This window comes from Rhinoderma darwinii, chromosome 1 (assembly GCF_050947455.1).
Source record: "Rhinoderma darwinii isolate aRhiDar2 chromosome 1, aRhiDar2.hap1, whole genome shotgun sequence".
In the NCBI taxonomy this organism is placed as follows: domain Eukaryota; kingdom Metazoa; phylum Chordata; class Amphibia; order Anura; family Rhinodermatidae; genus Rhinoderma; species Rhinoderma darwinii.
Window position 1 is genome coordinate 264,005,290 of NC_134687.1, and position 15,623 is coordinate 264,020,912.

General features: G+C 41.9%; 67 pseudogenes; all 67 read left to right on the forward strand.

Annotated features, from left to right (window-relative positions):
• Positions 1-37: 37 nt before the first annotated feature.
• Positions 38-156, forward strand: LOC142738052 (5S ribosomal RNA; annotated as a pseudogene).
• Positions 157-223: 67 nt separating this feature from the next.
• Positions 224-342, forward strand: LOC142713745 (5S ribosomal RNA; annotated as a pseudogene).
• Positions 343-409: 67 nt separating this feature from the next.
• Positions 410-528, forward strand: LOC142716533 (5S ribosomal RNA; annotated as a pseudogene).
• A 253-nt stretch (positions 529-781) lies between these two features.
• LOC142738465 (5S ribosomal RNA) lies at positions 782-900 on the forward strand (annotated as a pseudogene).
• Positions 901-967: 67 nt separating this feature from the next.
• On the forward strand, positions 968-1,086 carry LOC142716059 (5S ribosomal RNA; annotated as a pseudogene).
• Positions 1,087-1,153: 67 nt separating this feature from the next.
• On the forward strand, positions 1,154-1,272 carry LOC142704200 (5S ribosomal RNA; annotated as a pseudogene).
• Positions 1,273-1,339: 67 nt separating this feature from the next.
• Positions 1,340-1,458, forward strand: LOC142730196 (5S ribosomal RNA; annotated as a pseudogene).
• A 67-nt stretch (positions 1,459-1,525) lies between these two features.
• On the forward strand, positions 1,526-1,644 carry LOC142673217 (5S ribosomal RNA; annotated as a pseudogene).
• A 67-nt stretch (positions 1,645-1,711) lies between these two features.
• LOC142738054 (5S ribosomal RNA) lies at positions 1,712-1,830 on the forward strand (annotated as a pseudogene).
• A 67-nt stretch (positions 1,831-1,897) lies between these two features.
• On the forward strand, positions 1,898-2,016 carry LOC142713764 (5S ribosomal RNA; annotated as a pseudogene).
• Positions 2,017-2,083: 67 nt separating this feature from the next.
• LOC142708376 (5S ribosomal RNA) lies at positions 2,084-2,202 on the forward strand (annotated as a pseudogene).
• Positions 2,203-2,269: 67 nt separating this feature from the next.
• LOC142713775 (5S ribosomal RNA) lies at positions 2,270-2,388 on the forward strand (annotated as a pseudogene).
• A 253-nt stretch (positions 2,389-2,641) lies between these two features.
• Positions 2,642-2,760, forward strand: LOC142736049 (5S ribosomal RNA; annotated as a pseudogene).
• Positions 2,761-2,827: 67 nt separating this feature from the next.
• LOC142738055 (5S ribosomal RNA) lies at positions 2,828-2,946 on the forward strand (annotated as a pseudogene).
• Positions 2,947-3,013: 67 nt separating this feature from the next.
• Positions 3,014-3,132, forward strand: LOC142737461 (5S ribosomal RNA; annotated as a pseudogene).
• Positions 3,133-3,199: 67 nt separating this feature from the next.
• Positions 3,200-3,318, forward strand: LOC142666741 (5S ribosomal RNA; annotated as a pseudogene).
• A 67-nt stretch (positions 3,319-3,385) lies between these two features.
• On the forward strand, positions 3,386-3,504 carry LOC142735788 (5S ribosomal RNA; annotated as a pseudogene).
• Positions 3,505-3,571: 67 nt separating this feature from the next.
• Positions 3,572-3,690, forward strand: LOC142724809 (5S ribosomal RNA; annotated as a pseudogene).
• Positions 3,691-3,757: 67 nt separating this feature from the next.
• On the forward strand, positions 3,758-3,876 carry LOC142673472 (5S ribosomal RNA; annotated as a pseudogene).
• A 67-nt stretch (positions 3,877-3,943) lies between these two features.
• LOC142728082 (5S ribosomal RNA) lies at positions 3,944-4,062 on the forward strand (annotated as a pseudogene).
• A 67-nt stretch (positions 4,063-4,129) lies between these two features.
• On the forward strand, positions 4,130-4,248 carry LOC142723452 (5S ribosomal RNA; annotated as a pseudogene).
• Positions 4,249-4,315: 67 nt separating this feature from the next.
• LOC142713786 (5S ribosomal RNA) lies at positions 4,316-4,434 on the forward strand (annotated as a pseudogene).
• A 253-nt stretch (positions 4,435-4,687) lies between these two features.
• Positions 4,688-4,806, forward strand: LOC142738154 (5S ribosomal RNA; annotated as a pseudogene).
• A 253-nt stretch (positions 4,807-5,059) lies between these two features.
• LOC142736757 (5S ribosomal RNA) lies at positions 5,060-5,178 on the forward strand (annotated as a pseudogene).
• A 67-nt stretch (positions 5,179-5,245) lies between these two features.
• Positions 5,246-5,364, forward strand: LOC142728666 (5S ribosomal RNA; annotated as a pseudogene).
• A 67-nt stretch (positions 5,365-5,431) lies between these two features.
• On the forward strand, positions 5,432-5,550 carry LOC142713151 (5S ribosomal RNA; annotated as a pseudogene).
• Positions 5,551-5,617: 67 nt separating this feature from the next.
• On the forward strand, positions 5,618-5,736 carry LOC142710682 (5S ribosomal RNA; annotated as a pseudogene).
• A 67-nt stretch (positions 5,737-5,803) lies between these two features.
• Positions 5,804-5,922, forward strand: LOC142683754 (5S ribosomal RNA; annotated as a pseudogene).
• A 67-nt stretch (positions 5,923-5,989) lies between these two features.
• Positions 5,990-6,108, forward strand: LOC142674111 (5S ribosomal RNA; annotated as a pseudogene).
• Positions 6,109-6,175: 67 nt separating this feature from the next.
• Positions 6,176-6,294, forward strand: LOC142673549 (5S ribosomal RNA; annotated as a pseudogene).
• Positions 6,295-6,361: 67 nt separating this feature from the next.
• On the forward strand, positions 6,362-6,480 carry LOC142734295 (5S ribosomal RNA; annotated as a pseudogene).
• A 67-nt stretch (positions 6,481-6,547) lies between these two features.
• On the forward strand, positions 6,548-6,666 carry LOC142704662 (5S ribosomal RNA; annotated as a pseudogene).
• An 811-nt stretch (positions 6,667-7,477) lies between these two features.
• LOC142706373 (5S ribosomal RNA) lies at positions 7,478-7,596 on the forward strand (annotated as a pseudogene).
• Positions 7,597-7,663: 67 nt separating this feature from the next.
• Positions 7,664-7,782, forward strand: LOC142702140 (5S ribosomal RNA; annotated as a pseudogene).
• A 67-nt stretch (positions 7,783-7,849) lies between these two features.
• Positions 7,850-7,968, forward strand: LOC142736432 (5S ribosomal RNA; annotated as a pseudogene).
• A 67-nt stretch (positions 7,969-8,035) lies between these two features.
• LOC142693556 (5S ribosomal RNA) lies at positions 8,036-8,154 on the forward strand (annotated as a pseudogene).
• Positions 8,155-8,221: 67 nt separating this feature from the next.
• On the forward strand, positions 8,222-8,340 carry LOC142737922 (5S ribosomal RNA; annotated as a pseudogene).
• A 67-nt stretch (positions 8,341-8,407) lies between these two features.
• On the forward strand, positions 8,408-8,526 carry LOC142687567 (5S ribosomal RNA; annotated as a pseudogene).
• Positions 8,527-8,593: 67 nt separating this feature from the next.
• Positions 8,594-8,712, forward strand: LOC142679186 (5S ribosomal RNA; annotated as a pseudogene).
• Positions 8,713-8,779: 67 nt separating this feature from the next.
• On the forward strand, positions 8,780-8,898 carry LOC142736784 (5S ribosomal RNA; annotated as a pseudogene).
• A 67-nt stretch (positions 8,899-8,965) lies between these two features.
• On the forward strand, positions 8,966-9,084 carry LOC142713797 (5S ribosomal RNA; annotated as a pseudogene).
• Positions 9,085-9,151: 67 nt separating this feature from the next.
• On the forward strand, positions 9,152-9,270 carry LOC142713808 (5S ribosomal RNA; annotated as a pseudogene).
• A 67-nt stretch (positions 9,271-9,337) lies between these two features.
• LOC142666606 (5S ribosomal RNA) lies at positions 9,338-9,456 on the forward strand (annotated as a pseudogene).
• Positions 9,457-9,523: 67 nt separating this feature from the next.
• On the forward strand, positions 9,524-9,642 carry LOC142672842 (5S ribosomal RNA; annotated as a pseudogene).
• Positions 9,643-9,709: 67 nt separating this feature from the next.
• Positions 9,710-9,828, forward strand: LOC142736278 (5S ribosomal RNA; annotated as a pseudogene).
• A 253-nt stretch (positions 9,829-10,081) lies between these two features.
• On the forward strand, positions 10,082-10,200 carry LOC142667914 (5S ribosomal RNA; annotated as a pseudogene).
• A 67-nt stretch (positions 10,201-10,267) lies between these two features.
• Positions 10,268-10,386, forward strand: LOC142696334 (5S ribosomal RNA; annotated as a pseudogene).
• Positions 10,387-10,453: 67 nt separating this feature from the next.
• On the forward strand, positions 10,454-10,572 carry LOC142738394 (5S ribosomal RNA; annotated as a pseudogene).
• A 67-nt stretch (positions 10,573-10,639) lies between these two features.
• LOC142679905 (5S ribosomal RNA) lies at positions 10,640-10,758 on the forward strand (annotated as a pseudogene).
• A 67-nt stretch (positions 10,759-10,825) lies between these two features.
• On the forward strand, positions 10,826-10,944 carry LOC142679982 (5S ribosomal RNA; annotated as a pseudogene).
• A 67-nt stretch (positions 10,945-11,011) lies between these two features.
• Positions 11,012-11,130, forward strand: LOC142688206 (5S ribosomal RNA; annotated as a pseudogene).
• A 67-nt stretch (positions 11,131-11,197) lies between these two features.
• On the forward strand, positions 11,198-11,316 carry LOC142689021 (5S ribosomal RNA; annotated as a pseudogene).
• A 428-nt stretch (positions 11,317-11,744) lies between these two features.
• Positions 11,745-11,863, forward strand: LOC142687195 (5S ribosomal RNA; annotated as a pseudogene).
• Positions 11,864-11,930: 67 nt separating this feature from the next.
• On the forward strand, positions 11,931-12,049 carry LOC142725317 (5S ribosomal RNA; annotated as a pseudogene).
• A 67-nt stretch (positions 12,050-12,116) lies between these two features.
• Positions 12,117-12,235, forward strand: LOC142703884 (5S ribosomal RNA; annotated as a pseudogene).
• Positions 12,236-12,302: 67 nt separating this feature from the next.
• LOC142706723 (5S ribosomal RNA) lies at positions 12,303-12,421 on the forward strand (annotated as a pseudogene).
• A 253-nt stretch (positions 12,422-12,674) lies between these two features.
• Positions 12,675-12,793, forward strand: LOC142674255 (5S ribosomal RNA; annotated as a pseudogene).
• Positions 12,794-12,860: 67 nt separating this feature from the next.
• Positions 12,861-12,979, forward strand: LOC142698524 (5S ribosomal RNA; annotated as a pseudogene).
• A 67-nt stretch (positions 12,980-13,046) lies between these two features.
• LOC142711361 (5S ribosomal RNA) lies at positions 13,047-13,165 on the forward strand (annotated as a pseudogene).
• Positions 13,166-13,604: 439 nt separating this feature from the next.
• Positions 13,605-13,723, forward strand: LOC142675621 (5S ribosomal RNA; annotated as a pseudogene).
• A 67-nt stretch (positions 13,724-13,790) lies between these two features.
• On the forward strand, positions 13,791-13,909 carry LOC142734475 (5S ribosomal RNA; annotated as a pseudogene).
• A 67-nt stretch (positions 13,910-13,976) lies between these two features.
• LOC142732732 (5S ribosomal RNA) lies at positions 13,977-14,095 on the forward strand (annotated as a pseudogene).
• Positions 14,096-14,162: 67 nt separating this feature from the next.
• On the forward strand, positions 14,163-14,281 carry LOC142728760 (5S ribosomal RNA; annotated as a pseudogene).
• A 427-nt stretch (positions 14,282-14,708) lies between these two features.
• Positions 14,709-14,827, forward strand: LOC142729365 (5S ribosomal RNA; annotated as a pseudogene).
• A 67-nt stretch (positions 14,828-14,894) lies between these two features.
• On the forward strand, positions 14,895-15,013 carry LOC142688415 (5S ribosomal RNA; annotated as a pseudogene).
• A 67-nt stretch (positions 15,014-15,080) lies between these two features.
• LOC142725328 (5S ribosomal RNA) lies at positions 15,081-15,199 on the forward strand (annotated as a pseudogene).
• Positions 15,200-15,452: 253 nt separating this feature from the next.
• LOC142736668 (5S ribosomal RNA) lies at positions 15,453-15,571 on the forward strand (annotated as a pseudogene).
• Positions 15,572-15,623: the final 52 nt, after the last annotated feature.

Sequence of the window (15,623 nt, forward strand, 5' to 3'; positions counted from 1 at the left end):
AATCGATTAAAAAGGACTATGGATTAAAGCCTTTAATGTCAATGGCCATTCTAAGCTGAATGTCCCTGCTCTCGTCAGATCGCAGAAGTTACACAGCTTAAGGCCTCGCTGGTACCAGTGTGGGAGACTGTCTGGGAATGCGTGGTGCGGTTGACTTTTTATTATGTTGTTTAGATTTTGTTTCACAATAGATTAAATAGGACTATGGATTAAGGCTTTTAATGTCAATGGCCATTCTAAGCTGAATGTGCCTGCTCTCGTCAGATCGCAGAAGTTACACAGCTTAAGGCCTCGCTAGTACCAGTGTGGGAGACTGTCTGGGAATCCGTGGTGCGGTTGACTTTTTATTATGTCGGTTAGATTTTGTTTCACAATCGATTAAAAAGGACTATGGATTAAAGCATTTAATGTCAATGGCCATTCTAAGCTGAATGTGCCTGCTCTCGTCAGATCGCAGAAGTTACACAGCTTAAGGCCTCGCTAGTACCGGTGTGGGAGACTGTCTGGGAATCCGTGGTGCGGTTGACTTTTTATTATGTCGTTTAGATTTTGTTTCACAATAGATTAAATAGGACTATGGATTAAAGCATCTAACGTCAATGGCCATTCTAAGCTTAATGTGCCAGCTCTCGTCTTAACGCAGAAGTTACACAGCTTAAGGCCTCGCTAGTACCAGTGTGGGAGACTGTCTGGGAATCCGTGGTGCGGTTGAATTTTTATTATGTCGTTTAGATTTTGTTTCACAATCGATTAAAAAGGACTATGGATTAAAGCATTTAATGTCAATGGCCATTCTAAGCTGAATGTCCCTGCTCTCGTCAGATCGCAGAAGTTACACAGCTTAAGGCCTCGCTAGTACCAGTGTGGGAGACTGTCTGGAAATCCGTGGTGCAGTTGACTTTTTATTATGTCGTTTAGATTTTGTTTCACAATCGATTAAAAAGGACTATGGATTAAGGCTTTTAATGTCAATGGCCATTCTAAGCTGAATGTGCCTGCTCTCGTCAGATCGCAGAAGTTACACAGCTTAAGGCCTCACTAGTACCAGTGTGGGAGACTGTCTGGGAATCTGTGGTGCGGTTGACTTTTTATTATGTCGTTTAGATTTTGTTTCACAATCGATTAAAAAGGACTATGGATTAAAGCATTTAACGTCAATTGCCATTCTAAGCTGAATGTGCCTGCCCTCGTTAGATCGCAGAAGTTACACAGCTTAACGCCTCGCTAGTACCAGTGTGGGAGACTGTCTGGGAATCCGTGGTGCGGTTGACTTTTTATTATCTCGTTTAGATTTTGTTTCACAATAGATTAAATAGGACTATGGATTAAAGCATTTAACGTCAATGGCCATTCTAAGCTGAATGTGCCTGCTCTCGTCAGATCGCAGAAGTTACACAGCTTAAGGCCTCGCTAGTACCAGTGTGGGAGACTGTCTGGGAATCTGTGGTGCGGTTGACTTTTTATTATGTCGTTTAGATTTTGTTTCACAATAGATTAAATAGGACTATGGATTAAAGCATTTAACGTCAATGGCCATTCTAAGCTGAATGTGCCTGCTCTCGTCAGATCGCAGAAGTTACATAGCTTAAGTCCTCGCTAGTACCAGTGTGGGAGACTGTCTGGGAATCCGTGGTGCGGTTGACTTTTTATTATGTCGTTTAGATTTTGTTTCACAATCGATTAAAAAGGACTATGGATTAAAGCCTTTAATGTCAATGGCCATTCTAAGCTGAATGTCCCTGCTCTCGTCAGATCGCAGAAGTTACACAGCTTAAGGCCTCGCTGGTACCAGTGTGGGAGACTGTCTGGGAATGCGTGGTGCGGTTGACTTTTTATTATGTTGTTTAGATTTTGTTTCACAATAGATTAAATAGGACTATGGATTACGGCTTTTAATGTCAATGGCCATTCTAAGCTGAATGTGCCTGCTCTCGTCAGATCGCAGAAGTTACACAGCTTAAGGCCTCGCTAGTACCAGTGTGGGAGACTGTCTGGGAATCCGTGGTGCGGTTGACTATTTATTATGTCGTTTAGATTTTGTTTCACAATCGATTAAAAAGGACTATGGATTAAAGCATTTAATGTCAATGGCCATTCTAAGCTGAATGTGCCTGCTCTCGTCAGAACGCAGAAGTTACATAGCTTAAGTCCTCGCTAGTACCAGTGTGGGAGATTGTCTGGGAATCCGTGGTGCGGTTGCCTTTTTATTATGCTGTTTAGATTTTGTTTCACAATAGATTAAATAGGACTATGGATTAAGGCTTTTAATGTCAATGGCCATTCTAAGCTGAATGTGCCTGCTCTCGTCAGATCGCAGAAGTTACACAGCTTAAGGCCTCGCTAGTACCAGTGTGGGAGACTGTCTGGGAATCCGTGGTGCGGTTGACTTTTTATTATGTCGTTTAGATTTTGTTTCACAATCGATTAAAAAGGACTATGGATTAAAGCATTTAAAGTCAGTGCTCATTCTAAGCTGAATGTGCCTGCTCTCGTCCAAACGCAGAAGTTACACAGCTTAAGGCCTCGCTAGTACCAGTGTGGGAGACTGTCTGGGAATCCGTGGTGCGGTTGAGTTTTTATTATGTCGTTTAGATTTTGTTTCACAATAGATTAAATAGGACTATGGATTAAAGCATTTAACGTCAATGGCCATTCTAAGCTGAATGTGCCTGCTCTCGTCCGAACGCAGAAGTTACACAGCTTAAGGCCTCGCTAGTACCAGTGTGGGAGACTGTCTGGGAATGCGTGGTGCGGTTGAGTTTTTATTATGTCGTTTAGATTTTGTTTCACAATCGATTAAAAAGGACTATGGATTAAAGCCTTTAACGTCAATGGCCATTCTAAGCTGAATGTCCCTGCTCTCGTCAGATCGCAGAAGTTACACAGCTTAAGGCCTCGCTGGTACCAGTGTGGGAGACTGTCTGGGAATGCGTGGTGCGGTTGACTTTTTATTATGTCGTTTAGATTTTGTTTCACAATAGATTAAATAGGACTATGGATTACAGCTTTTAATGTCAATGGCCATTCTAAGCTGAATGTGCCTGCTCTCGTCAGATAGCAGAAGTTACACAGCTTAAGGCCTCGCTAGTACCAGTGTGGGAGACTGTCTGGGAATCCGTGGTGCGGTTGACTTTTTATTATGTCGTTTAGATTTTGTTTCACAATCGATTAAAAAGGACTATGGATTAAAGCATTTAATGTCAATGGCCATTCTAAACTGAATGTCCCTGCTCTCGTCAGATCGCAGAAGTTACACAGCTTAGGGCCTCGCTAGTACCAGTGTGGGAGACTGTCTGGGAATCCGTGGTGCGGTTGACTTTTTATTATGTCGTTTAGATTTTGTTTCACAATCGATTAAAAAGGACTATGGATTAAAGCATTTAATGTCAATGGCCATTCTAAGCTGAATGTGCCTGCTCTCGTCAGATCGCAGAAGTTACACAGTTTAAGGCCTCGCTAGTACCAGTGTGGGTGACTGTCTGGGAATCTGTGGTGCGGTTGACTTTTTATTATTTTGTTTAGATTTTGTTTCACAATAGATTAAATAGGACTATGGATTAAGGCTTTTAATGTCAATGGCCATTCTAAGCTGAATGTGCCTGCTCTCGTCAGATCGCAGAAGTTACACAGTTTAAGGCCTCGCTAGTACCAGTGTGGGTGACTGTCTGGGAATCCGTGGTGCGGTTGACTTTTTATTATGTCGTTTAGATTTTGTTTCACAATAGATTAAATAGGACTATGGATTAAAGCATTTAACGTCAATGGCCATTCTAAGCTGAATGTGCCTGCTCTCGTCAGATCGCAGAAGTTACACAGCTTAAGGCCTCGCTAGTACCAGTGTGGGAGACTGTCTGGGAATCCGTGGAGCGGTTGAATTTTTATTATGTCGTTTAGATTTTGTTTCACAATCGATTAAAAAGGACTATGGATTAGAGCATTTAATGTCAATGGCCATTCTAAGCTGAATGTCCCTGCTCTCGTCAGATCGCAGAAGTTACACAGCTTAAGGCCTCGCTAGTACCAGTGTGGGAGACTGTCTGGGAATCCGTGGTGCGGTTGACTTTTTATTATGTCGTTTAGATTTTGTTTCACAATCGATTAAAAAGGACTATGGATTAAAGAATTTAATGTCAATGGCCATTCTAAGCTGAATGTGCCTGCTCTCGTCAGATCGCAGAAGTTACACAGCTTAAGGCCTCACTAGTACCAGTGTGGGAGACTGTCTGGGAATCCGTGGTGCGGTTGACTTTTTATTATGTCGTTTAGATTTTGTTTCACAATCGATTAAAAAGGACTATGGATTAAAGCATTTAATGTCAATGGCCATTCTAAGCTGAATGTGCCTGCTCTCGTCAGATCGCAGAAGTTACACAGCTTAAGGCCTCGCTAGTACCAGTGTGGGAGACTGTCTGGGAATCCGTGGTGCGGTTGACTTTTTATTATGTTGTTTAGATTTTGTTTCACAATAGATTAAATAGGACTATGGATTAAAGCATTTAACGTCAATGGCCATTCTAAGCTGAATGTGCCAGCTCTCGTCACAACGCAGAAGTTACACAGCTTAAGGCCTCGCTAGTACCAGTGTGGGAGACTGTCTGGGAATCCGTGGTGCGGTTGAATTTTTATTATGTCGTTTAGATTTTGTTTCACAATCGATTAAAAAGGACTATGGATTAAAGCATTTAATGTCAATGGCCATTCTAAGCTGAATGTCCCTGCTCTCGTCAGATCGCAGAAGTTACACAGCTTAAGTCCTCGCTAGTACCAGTGTGGGAGACTGTCTGGGAATCCGTGGTGCGGTTGACTTTTTATTATGTCGTTTAGATTTTGTTTTACAATCGATTAAAAAGGACTATGGATTAAAGCATTTAATGTCAATGGCCATTCTAAGCTGAATGTGCCTGCCCTCGTTAGATCGCAGAAGTTACACAGCTTAACGCCTCGCTAGTACCAGTGCGGGAGACTGTCTGGGAATCCGTGGTGCGGTTGACTTTTTATTATGTCGTTTAGATTTTGTTTCACAATAGATTAAATAGGACTATGGATTAAAGCATTTAACGTCAATGGCCATTCTAAGCTGAATGTGCGTGCTCTCGTCAGATCGCAGAAGTTACACAGCTTAAGGCCTCGCTAGTACCAGTGTGGGAGACTGTCTGGGAATCCGTGGTGCGGTTGACTTTTTATTATGTCGTTTAGATTTTGTTTCACAATAGATTAAATAGGACTATGGATTAAAGCATTTAACGTCAATGGCCATTCTAAGCTGAATGTGCCTGCTCTCGTCAGAACGCAGAAGTTACACAGCTTAAGGCCTCGCTAGTACCAGTGTGGGAGACTGTCTGGGAATCCGTGGTGCGGTTGACTTTTTATTATGTCGTTTAGATTTTGTTTCACAACAGATTAAAAAGGACTATGGATTAAAGCATTTAATGTCAATGGCCATTCTAAGCTGAATGTACCTGCTCTCGTCAGATCGCAGAAGTTACACAGCTTAAGGCCTCGCTAGTACCAGTGTGGGAGACTGTCTGGGAATCCGTGGTGCGGTTGACTTTTTATTATGTTGTTTAGGTTTTGTTTCACAATAGATTAAATAGGACTATGGATTAAGGCTTTTAATGTCAATGGCCATTCTAAGCTGAATGTGCCTGCCCTCGTTAGATCGCAGAAGTTACACAGCTTAACGCCTCGCTAGTACCAGTGTGGGAGACTGTCTGGGAATCCGTGGTGCGGTTGACTTTTTATTATGTCGTTTAGATTTTGTTTCACAATAGATTAAATAGGACTATGGATTAAAGCATTTAACGTCAATGGCCATTCTAAGCTGAATGTGCCTGCTCTCGTCAGATCGCAGAAGTTACACAGCTTAAGGCCTCGCTACTACCAGTGTGGGAGACTGTCTCGGAATCCGTGGTGCGGTTGACTTTTTATTATGTCGTTTAGATTTTGTTTCACAATAGATTAAATAGGACTATGGATTAAAGCATTTAACGTCAATGGCCATTCTAAGCTGAATGTGCCTGCTCTAGTCAGAACGCAGAAGTTACACAGCTTAAGGCCTCGCTAGTACCAGTGTGGGAGACTGTCTGGGAATCCGTGGTGCGGTTGAACTTTTATTATGTCGTTTAGATTTTGTTTCACAATCGATTAAAAAGGACTATGGATTAAAGCATTTAATGTTAATGGCCATTCTAAGCTGAATGTGCCTGCTCTCGTCAGATCGCAGAAGTTACACAGCTTAAGGCCTCGCTAGTACCAGTGTGGGAGACTGTCTGGGAATCCGTGGTGCGGGTGACTTTTTATTATGTCGTTTAGATTTTGTTTCACAATCGATTAAAAAGGACTATGGATTAAAGCATTTAACGTCAATGGCCATTCTAAGCTGAATGTGCCTGCTCTCGTCCGAACGCAGAAGTTACACAGCTTAAGACCTCGCTAGTACCAGTGTGGGAGACTGTCTGGGAATCTGTGGTGCGGTTGACTTTTTATTATGTCGTTTAGATTTTGTTTCACAATCGATTAAAAAGGACTATGGATTAAAGCCTTTAATGTCAATGGCCATTCTAAGCTGAATGTGCCTGCTCTCGTCATATCGCAGAAGTTACACAGCTTAAGGCCTCGCTAGTACCAGTGTGGAAGACTGTCTGGGAATCCGTGGTGCGGTTGACTTTTTATTATGTCGTTTAGATTTTGTTTCACAATCGATTAAAAAGGACTATGGATTAAAGCATTTAATGTCAATGGCCATTCTAAGCTGAATGTGCCTGCTCTCGTCAGATCGCAGAAGTTACCCAGCTTAAGGCCTCGCTAGTACCAGTGTGGGAGACTGTCTCGGAATCCGTTGTGCGGTTGAATTTTTATTATGTCGTTTAGATTTTGTTTCACAATCGATTAAAAAGGACTATGGATTAAAGCATTTAAAGTCAATGCTCATTCTAAGCTGAATGTGCCTGCTCTCGTTAGATCGCAGAAGTTACACAGCTTAACGCCTCGCTAGTACCAGTGTGGGAGACTGTCTGGGAATCCGTGGTGCGGTTGACTTTTTATTATGTCGTTTAGATTTTGTTTCACAATAGATTAAATAGGACTATGGATTAAAGCATTTAACGTCAATGGCCATTCTAAGCTGAATGTGCCTGCTCTCGTTTCAACGCAGAAGTTACACAGTTTAAGGCCTCGCTAGTTCCAGTGTGGGAGACTGTCTGGGAATCCGTGGTGCGGTTGAGTTTTTATTATGTCGTTTAGATTTTGTTTCACAATCGATTAAAAAGGACTATGGATTAAAGCCTTTAATGTCAATGGCCATTCTAAGCTGAATGTCTCTGCTCTCATCAGATCGCAGAAGTTACACAGCTTAAGGCCTCGCTGGTACCAGTGAGGGAGACTGTCTGGGAATGCATGGTGCGGTTGACTTTTTATTATGTTGTTTAGATTTTGTTTCACAATAGATTAAATAGGACTATGGATTAAGGCTTTTAATGTCATTGGCCATTCTAAGCTGAATGTGCCTGCTCTCGTCAGATCGCAGAAGTTACACAGCTTAAGGCCTCGCTCCTACCAGTGTGGGAGACTGTCTGGGAATCCGTGGTGCGGTTGACTTTTTATTATGTCGTTTAGATTTTGTTTCACAATCGATTAAAAAGGACTATGCATTAAAGCATTTAATGTCAATGGCCATTCTAAGCTGAATGTGCCTGCTCTCGTTAGATCGTAGAAGTTACACAGCTTAACGCCTCGCTAGTACCAGTGTGGGTGACTGTCTGGGAATCCGTGGTGCGGTTGACTTTTTATTATGTCGTTTAGATTTTGTTTCACAATAGATTAAATAGGACTATGGATTAAAGCATTTAACGTCAATGGCCATTCTAAGCTGAATGTGCCTGCTCTCGTCAGATCGCAGAAGTTACACAGCTTAAGGCCTCGCTAGTACCAGTGTGGGAGACTGTCTGGGAATCCGTGGTGCGGTTAACTTTTTATTATGTTGTTTAGATTTTGTTTCACAATAGATTAAATAGGACTATGGATTAAGGCTTTTAATGTCAATGGCCATTCTAAGCTGAATGTGCCTTCTCTCGTCAGATCGCAGAAGTTACACAGCTTAAGGCCTCGCTAGTACCAGTGTGGGAGACTGTCTGGGAATCCGTGGTGTGGTTGACTTTTTATTATGTCGTTTAGATTTTGTTTCACAATCGATTAAAAAGGACTATGGATTAAAGCACTTAATGTCAATGGTCATTGTAAGCTGAATGTGCATGCTCTCGTTAGATCGCAGAAGTTAAACAGCTTAACGCCTCGCTAGTACCAGTGTGGTAGACTGTCTGGGAATCCGTGGTGCGGTTGACTTTTTATTATTTCGTTTAGATTTTGTTTCACAATAGATTAAATAGGACTATGGATTAAAACATTTAACGTCAATGGCCATTCTAAGCTGAATGTGCCTGCTCTCGTCAGATCGCAGAAGTTACACAGCTAAACGCCTCGCTAGTACCAGTGTGGGAGACTGTCTGGGAATCCGTGGTGCGGTTGACTTTTTATTATGTCGTTTAGATTTTGTTTCACAATAGATTAAATAGGACTATGGATTAAAGCATTTAACGTCAATGGCCATTCTAAGCTGAATGTGCCTGCTCTAGTCAGAACGCAGAAGTTACACAGCTTAAGGCCTCGCTAGTACCAGTGTGGGAGACTGTCTGGGAATCCGTGGTGCGGTTGAATTTTTATTATGTCGTTTAGATTTTGTTTCACAATCGATTAAAAAGGACTATGGATTAAAGAATTTAACGTCAATGGCCATTCTAAGCTGAATGTCCCTGCTCTCGTCAGATCGCAGAAGTTACACAGCTTAAGGCCTGGCTAGTACCAGTGTGGGAGACTGTCTGGGAATCCGTGGTGCAGTTGACTTTTTATTATGTTGTTTAGATTTTGTTTCACAATAGATTAAATAGGACTATGGATTAAGGCTTTTAATGTCAATGGCCATTCTAAGCTGAATGTGCCTGCTCTCGTCAGATCGCAGAAGTTACACAGCTTAAGGCCTCGCTAGTACCAGTGTGGGAGACTGTCTGGGAATCCGTGGTGCGGTTGACTTTTTATTATGTCGTTTAGATTTTGTTTCACAATCGATTAAAAAGGACTATCGATTAAAGCCTCTAATGTCAATGGCCATTCTAAGCTGAATGTGCCTGCTCTCGTCAGATCGCAGAAGTTACACAGCTTAAGGCCTCGCTAGTACCAGTGTGGGAGACTGTCTGGGAATCCGTGGTGCGGTTGACTTTTTATTATGTCGTTTAGATTTTGTTTCACAATCGATTAAAAAGGACTATGGATTAAAGCATTTAATGTCAATGGCCATTCTAAGCTGAATGTGCCTGCTCTCGCCAGATCGCAGAAATTACACAGCTTAAGGCCTCGCTAGTACCAGTGTGGGAGACTGTCTGGGAATCCGTGGCGCGGTTGACTTTTTATTATGTCGTTTAGATTTTGTTTCACAATAGATTAAATAGGACTATGGATTAAAGCATTTAACGTAAATGGCCATTCTAAGCTGAATGTGCCTGCTCTCGTCAGAACGCAGAAATTACACAGCTTAAGCCCTCGCTAGTACCAGTGTGGGAGACTGTCTGGGAATCCGTGGTGCGGTTGACTTTTTATTATGTCGTTTAGATTTTGTTTCACAATCGATTAAAAAGGACTATGGATTAAAGCATTTAATGTCAATGGCCATTCTAAGCTGAATGTGCCTGCTCTCGTCAGATCGCAGAAGTTACACAGCTTAAGGCCTCGCTAGTACTAGTGTGGGAGACTGTCTGGGAATCCGTGGTGCGGTTGACTTTTTATTATGTCGTTTAGATTTTGTTTCACAATCGATTAAATAGGACTATGGATTAAAGCATTTAAAGTCAATGGCCATTCTAAGCTGAATGTGCCTGCTCTCGTCAGATCGCAGAAGTTACCCAGCTTAAGGCCTCGCTAGTACCAGTGTGGGAGACTGTCTCGGAATCCGTTGTGCGGTTGAATTTTTATTATGTCGTTTAGATTTTGTTTCACAATCGATTAAAAAGGACTATGGATTAAAGCATTTAATGTTAATGGCCATTCTAAGCTGAATGTCCCTGCTCTCATCAGATCGCAGAAGTTACACAGCTTAAGGCCTCGCTAGTACCAGTGTGGGAGACTGTCTGGGAATCCGTGGTGCTGTTGACTTTTTATTATGTCGTTTAGATTTTGTTTCACAATCGATTAAAAAGGACTATGGATTAAAGCATTTAATGTCAATGGCCATTCTAAGCTGAATGTGCCTGCTCTCGTCAGATCGCAGAAGTTACACTGCTTAAGGCCTCGCTAGTACCAGTGTGGGAGACTGTCTAGGAATCCGTGGTGCGGTTGAATTTTTATTATGTCGTTTAGATTTTGTTTCACAATCGATTAAAAAGGACTATGGATTAAAGCATTTAACGTCAATGGCCATTCTAAGCTGAATGTGCCTGCTCTCGTCAGAACGCAGAAGTTACATAGCTTAAGTCCTCGCTAGTACCAGTGTGGGAGACTGTCTGGGAATCCGTGGTGCGGTTGACTTTTTATTATGTTGTTTAGATTTTGTTTCACAATAGATTAAATAGGACTATGGATTAAGACTTTTAATGTCAATGGCCATTCTAAGCTGGATGTACCTGCTCTCGTTAGATCGCAGAAGTTACACAGCTAAACGCCTCGCTAGTACCAGTGTGGGAGACTGTCTGGGAATCCGTGGTGCGGTTGACTTTTTATTATGTCGTTTAGATTTTGTTTCACAATAGATTAAATAGGACTATGGATTAAAGCATTTAACGTCAATGGCCATTCTAAGCTGAATGTGCCTGCTCTCGTCAGAACGCAGAAGTTACACAGCTTAAGGCCTCGCTAGTAACAGTGTGGGAGACTGTCTGGGAATCCGTGGTGCGGTTGAATTTTTATTATGTCGTTTAGATTTTATTTCACAATCGATAAAAAAGGACTATGGATTAAAGCATTTAATGTCAATGGCCATTCTAAGCTGAATGTCCCTGCTCTCGTCAGATCGCAGAAGTTACACAGCTTAAGGCCTCGCTAGTATCAGTGTGGGAGACTGTCTGGGAATCCGTGGTGCGGTTGAATTTTTATTGTGTTGTTTAGATTTTGTTTCACAATAGATTAAATAGGACTATGGATTAAGGCTTTTAATTTTAATGGCCATTCTAAGCTGAATGTGCCTGCTCTCGTCAGATCGCAGAAGTTACACCGCTTAAGGCCTCGCTAGTACCAGTGTGGGAGACTGTCTGGGAATCCGTGGTGCGGTTGACTTTTTATTATGTCGTTTAGATTTTGTTTCACAATCGATTAAAAAGGACTATGGATTAAAGCATTTAATGTCAATGGCCATTCTAAACTGAATGTCCCTGCTCTCGTTAGATCGCAGAAGTTACACAGCTTAACACCTCGCTAGTAACTGTCTGGGAATCCGTGGTGCGGTTGAATTTTTATTATGTCGTTTAGATTTTGTTTCACAATCGATTAAAAAGGACTATGGATTAAAGCATTTAATGTAAATGGCCATTCTAAGCTGAATGTCCCTGCTCTCGTCTGATCGCAGAAGTTACACAGCTTAAGGCCTCGCTAGTACCAGTGTGGGAGACTGTCTGGGAATCCGTGGTGCGGGTTTACTTTTTATTATGTCGTTTAGATTTTGTTTCACAATCGATTAAAAAGGACTGTGGATTAAAGCATTTAATGTCAATGGCCATTCTAAGCTGAATGTGCCTGCTCTCGTCAGATCGCAGAAATTACGCAGCTTAAGGCCTCGCTAGTACCAGTGTGGGAGACTGTCTGGGAATCCGTGGTGCGGTTGACTTTTTATTATGTCGTTTAGATTTTGTTTCACAATCGATTAAAAAGGACTATGGATTAAAACATTTAATGTCAATGGCCATTCTAAGCTGAATGTACCTGCTCTCGTCAGATCGCAGAAGTTACACAGCTTAAGGCCTCGCTAGTACCAGTGTGGGAGCCTGTCTGGGAATCCGTGGTGCGGTTGACTTTTTATTATGTTGTTTAGATTTTGTTTCACAATAGATTAAATAGGACTATGGATTAAAGCACTTAACGTCAATGGCCATTCTAAGCTGAATGTCCCTTCTCTCGTCAGAACGCAGAAGTTACACAGCTTAAGGCCTCGCTAGTACCAGTGTGGGAGACTGTCTGGGAATCCGTGGTGCGGTTGAATTTTTATTATGTCGTTTAGATTTTGTTTCACAATCGATTAAAAAGGACTATGGATTAAAGCATTTAATGTCAATGGCCATTCTAAGCTGAATGTGCCTGCTCTTGTTAGATCGCAGAAGTTACACAGCTTAACGCCTCGCTAGTACTAGTGTGGGAGACTGTCTGGGAATCCGTGGTGCGGTTGACTTTTTATTATGTTGTTTAGATTTTGTTTCACAATAGATTAAATAGGACTATGGATTAAGGCTGTTAATAACAATGACCATTCTAAGCTGAATGTGCCTGCTTTCGTCAGATCGCAGAAGTTACACAGCTTAAGGCCTCGCTAGTACAAGTGTGGGAGACTGTCTGGGAATCCGTGGTGTGGTTGACTTTTTATTATGTCGTTTAGATTTTGTTTCACAATCGATTAAAAAGGACTATGGATTAAAGCATTTAATGTCAATGGCCATTCTAAGCTGAATGTCCCTGCTCTCGTCAGATTGCAGTAGTTACACAGCTTAAGGCCTCGCTAGTACCAGTGTGGGAGACTGTCTGGGAATCCGTGGTGCGGTTGACTTTTTATTATGTTGTTTAGATTTTGTTTCACAATAGATTAAATAGGACTATGGATTAAGGCTGTTAATATCAATGGCCATTCTAAGCTGAATGTGCCTTCTCTCGTCAGATCGCAGAAGTTACACAGCTTAAGGCCTCGCTAGTACCAGTGTGGGAGACTGTCTGGGAATCCGTGGTGCGGTTGACTTTTTATTATGTCGTTTAGATTTTGTTTCACAATCGATTAAAAAGGACTATGGATTAAAGCATTTAATGTCAATGGCCATTCTAAGCTGAATGTGCCTGCTCTTGTTAGATCGCAGAAGTTACACAGCTTAACGCCTCGCTAGTACCAGTGTGGGAGACTGTCTGGGAATCCGTGGTGCGGTTGACTTTTTATTATGTTGTTTAGATTTTGTTTCACAATAGATTAAATAGGACTATGGATTAAGGCTGTTAATAACAATGACCATTCTAAGCTGAATGTGCCTCCTTTCGTCAGATCGCAGAAGTTACACAGCTTAAGGCCTCGCTAGTACCAGTGTGGGAGACTGTCTGGGAATCCGTGGTGTGGTTGACTTTTTATTATGTCGTTTAGATTTTGTTTCACAATCGATTAAAAAGGACTATGGATTAAAGCATTTAATGTCAATGGCCATTCTAAGCTGAATGTGCCTGCTCTTGTTAGATCGCAGAAGTTACACAGCTTAACGCCTCGCTCGTACCAGTGTGGGAGACTGTCTGGGAATCCGTGGTGCGGTTGCCTTTTTATTATGTCGTTTAGATTTTGTTTCACAATAGATTAAATAGCACTATGGATTAAAGCATTTACCGTCAATGGCCATTCTAAGCTGAATGTGCCTTCTCTCGTCAGATCGCAGAAGTTACACAGCTTAAGGCCTCGCTAGTACCAGTGTGGGAGACTGTCTGGGAATCCGTGGTGCAGTTGACTTTTTATTATGTCGTTTAGATTTTGTTTCACAATAGATTAAATAGCACTATGGATTAAAGCATTTAACGTCAATTGCCATTCTAAGCTGAATGTGCCTGCTCTCGTCAGATCGCAGAAGTTACACAGCTTAAGGCCTCGCTAGTACCAGTGTGGGAGACTGTCTGGGAATCCGTGGTGCGGTTGACTTTTTATTATGTCGTTTAGATTTTGTTTCACAATAGATTAAATAGGACTATGGATTAAAGCATTTAACGTCAATGGCCATTCTAAGCTGAATCTGCCTGCTCTCGTCAGATCGCAGAAGTTACACAGCTTAAGGCCTCGCTAGTACCAGTGTGGGAGACTGTCTGGGAATCCGTGGTGCGGTTGACTTTTTATTATGTCGTTTAGATTTTGTTTCACATTAGATTAAATAGGACTATGGATTAAAGCATTTAACGTCAATGGCCATTCTAAGCTGAATGTGCCTGCTCTCGTCAGAACGCAGAAGTTACACAGCTTAAGGCCTCGCTAGTACCAGTGTGGGAGACTGTCTGGGAATCCGTGGTGCGGTTGACTTTTTATTATGTTGTTTAGATTTTGTTTCACAATAGATTAAATAGGACTATGGATTAAAGCATTTAACCTCAATGGCCATTCTAAGCTGAATTTGCCTGCTCTCGTCAGCTCGCAGAAGTTACACAGCTTAAGGTCTCGCTAGTACCAGTGTGGGAGACTGTCTGGGAATCCGTGGTGCGGTTGACTTTTTATTATGTCGTTTAGATTTTGTTTCACAATCGATTAAAAAGGACTATGGATTAAAGCATTTAATGTCAATGGCCATTCTAAGCTGAATGTCCCTGCTCTCGTTAGATCGCAGAAGTTACACAGCTTAACACCTCGCTAGTAACTGTCTGGGAATCCGTGGTGCGGTTGAATTTTTATTATGTCGTTTAGATTTTGTTTCACAATCGATTAAAAAGGACTATGGATTAAAGCATTTAATGTCAATGGCCATTCTAAGCTGAATGTCCCTGCTCTCGTCTGATCGCAGAAGTTACACAGCTTAAGGCCTCGCTAGTACCAGTGTGGGAGACTGTCTGGGAATCCGTGGTGCGGTTGACTTTTTATTATGTCGTTTAGATTTTGTTTCACAATCGATTAAAAAGGACTGTGGATTAAAGCATTTAATGTCAATGGCCATTCTAAGCTGAATGTGCCTGCTCTCGTCAGATCGCAGAAATTACGCAGCTTAAGGCCTCGCTAGTACCAGTGTGGGAGACTGTCTGGGAATCCGTGGTGCGGTTGACTTTTTATTATGTCGTTTAGATTTTGTTTCACAATCGATTAAAAAGGACTATGGATTAAAACATTTAATGTCAATGGCCATTCTAAGCTGAATGTACCTGCTCTCGTCAGATCGCAGAAGTTACACAGCTTAAGGCCTCGCTAGTACCAGTGTGGGAGCCTGTCTGGGAATCCGTGGTGCGGTTGACTTTTTATTATGTCGTTTAGATTTTGTTTCACAATCGATTAAAAAGGACTATGGATTAAAGCATTTAGTGGCAATGGCAATTCTAAGCTGAATGTGCCTGCTCTCGTTAGATCGCAAAAGTTACACAGCTTAACGCCTCACTAGTACCAGTGTGGGAGACTGTCTGGGAATCCGTGGTGTGGTTGACTTTTTATTATGTCGTTAAGATTTAGTTTCACAATAGATTAAATAGGACTATGGATTAAAGCATTTAACGTCAATGGCCATTCTAAGCTGAATGTGCCTGCTCTCGTCAGATCGCAGAAGTTACACAGCTTAAGGCCTCGCTAGTACCAGTGTGGGAGACTGTCTGGGAATCCGTGGTGCGGTTGAATTTTTATTATGTCGTTTAGATTTTGTTTCACAATCGATTAAAAAGGACTATGG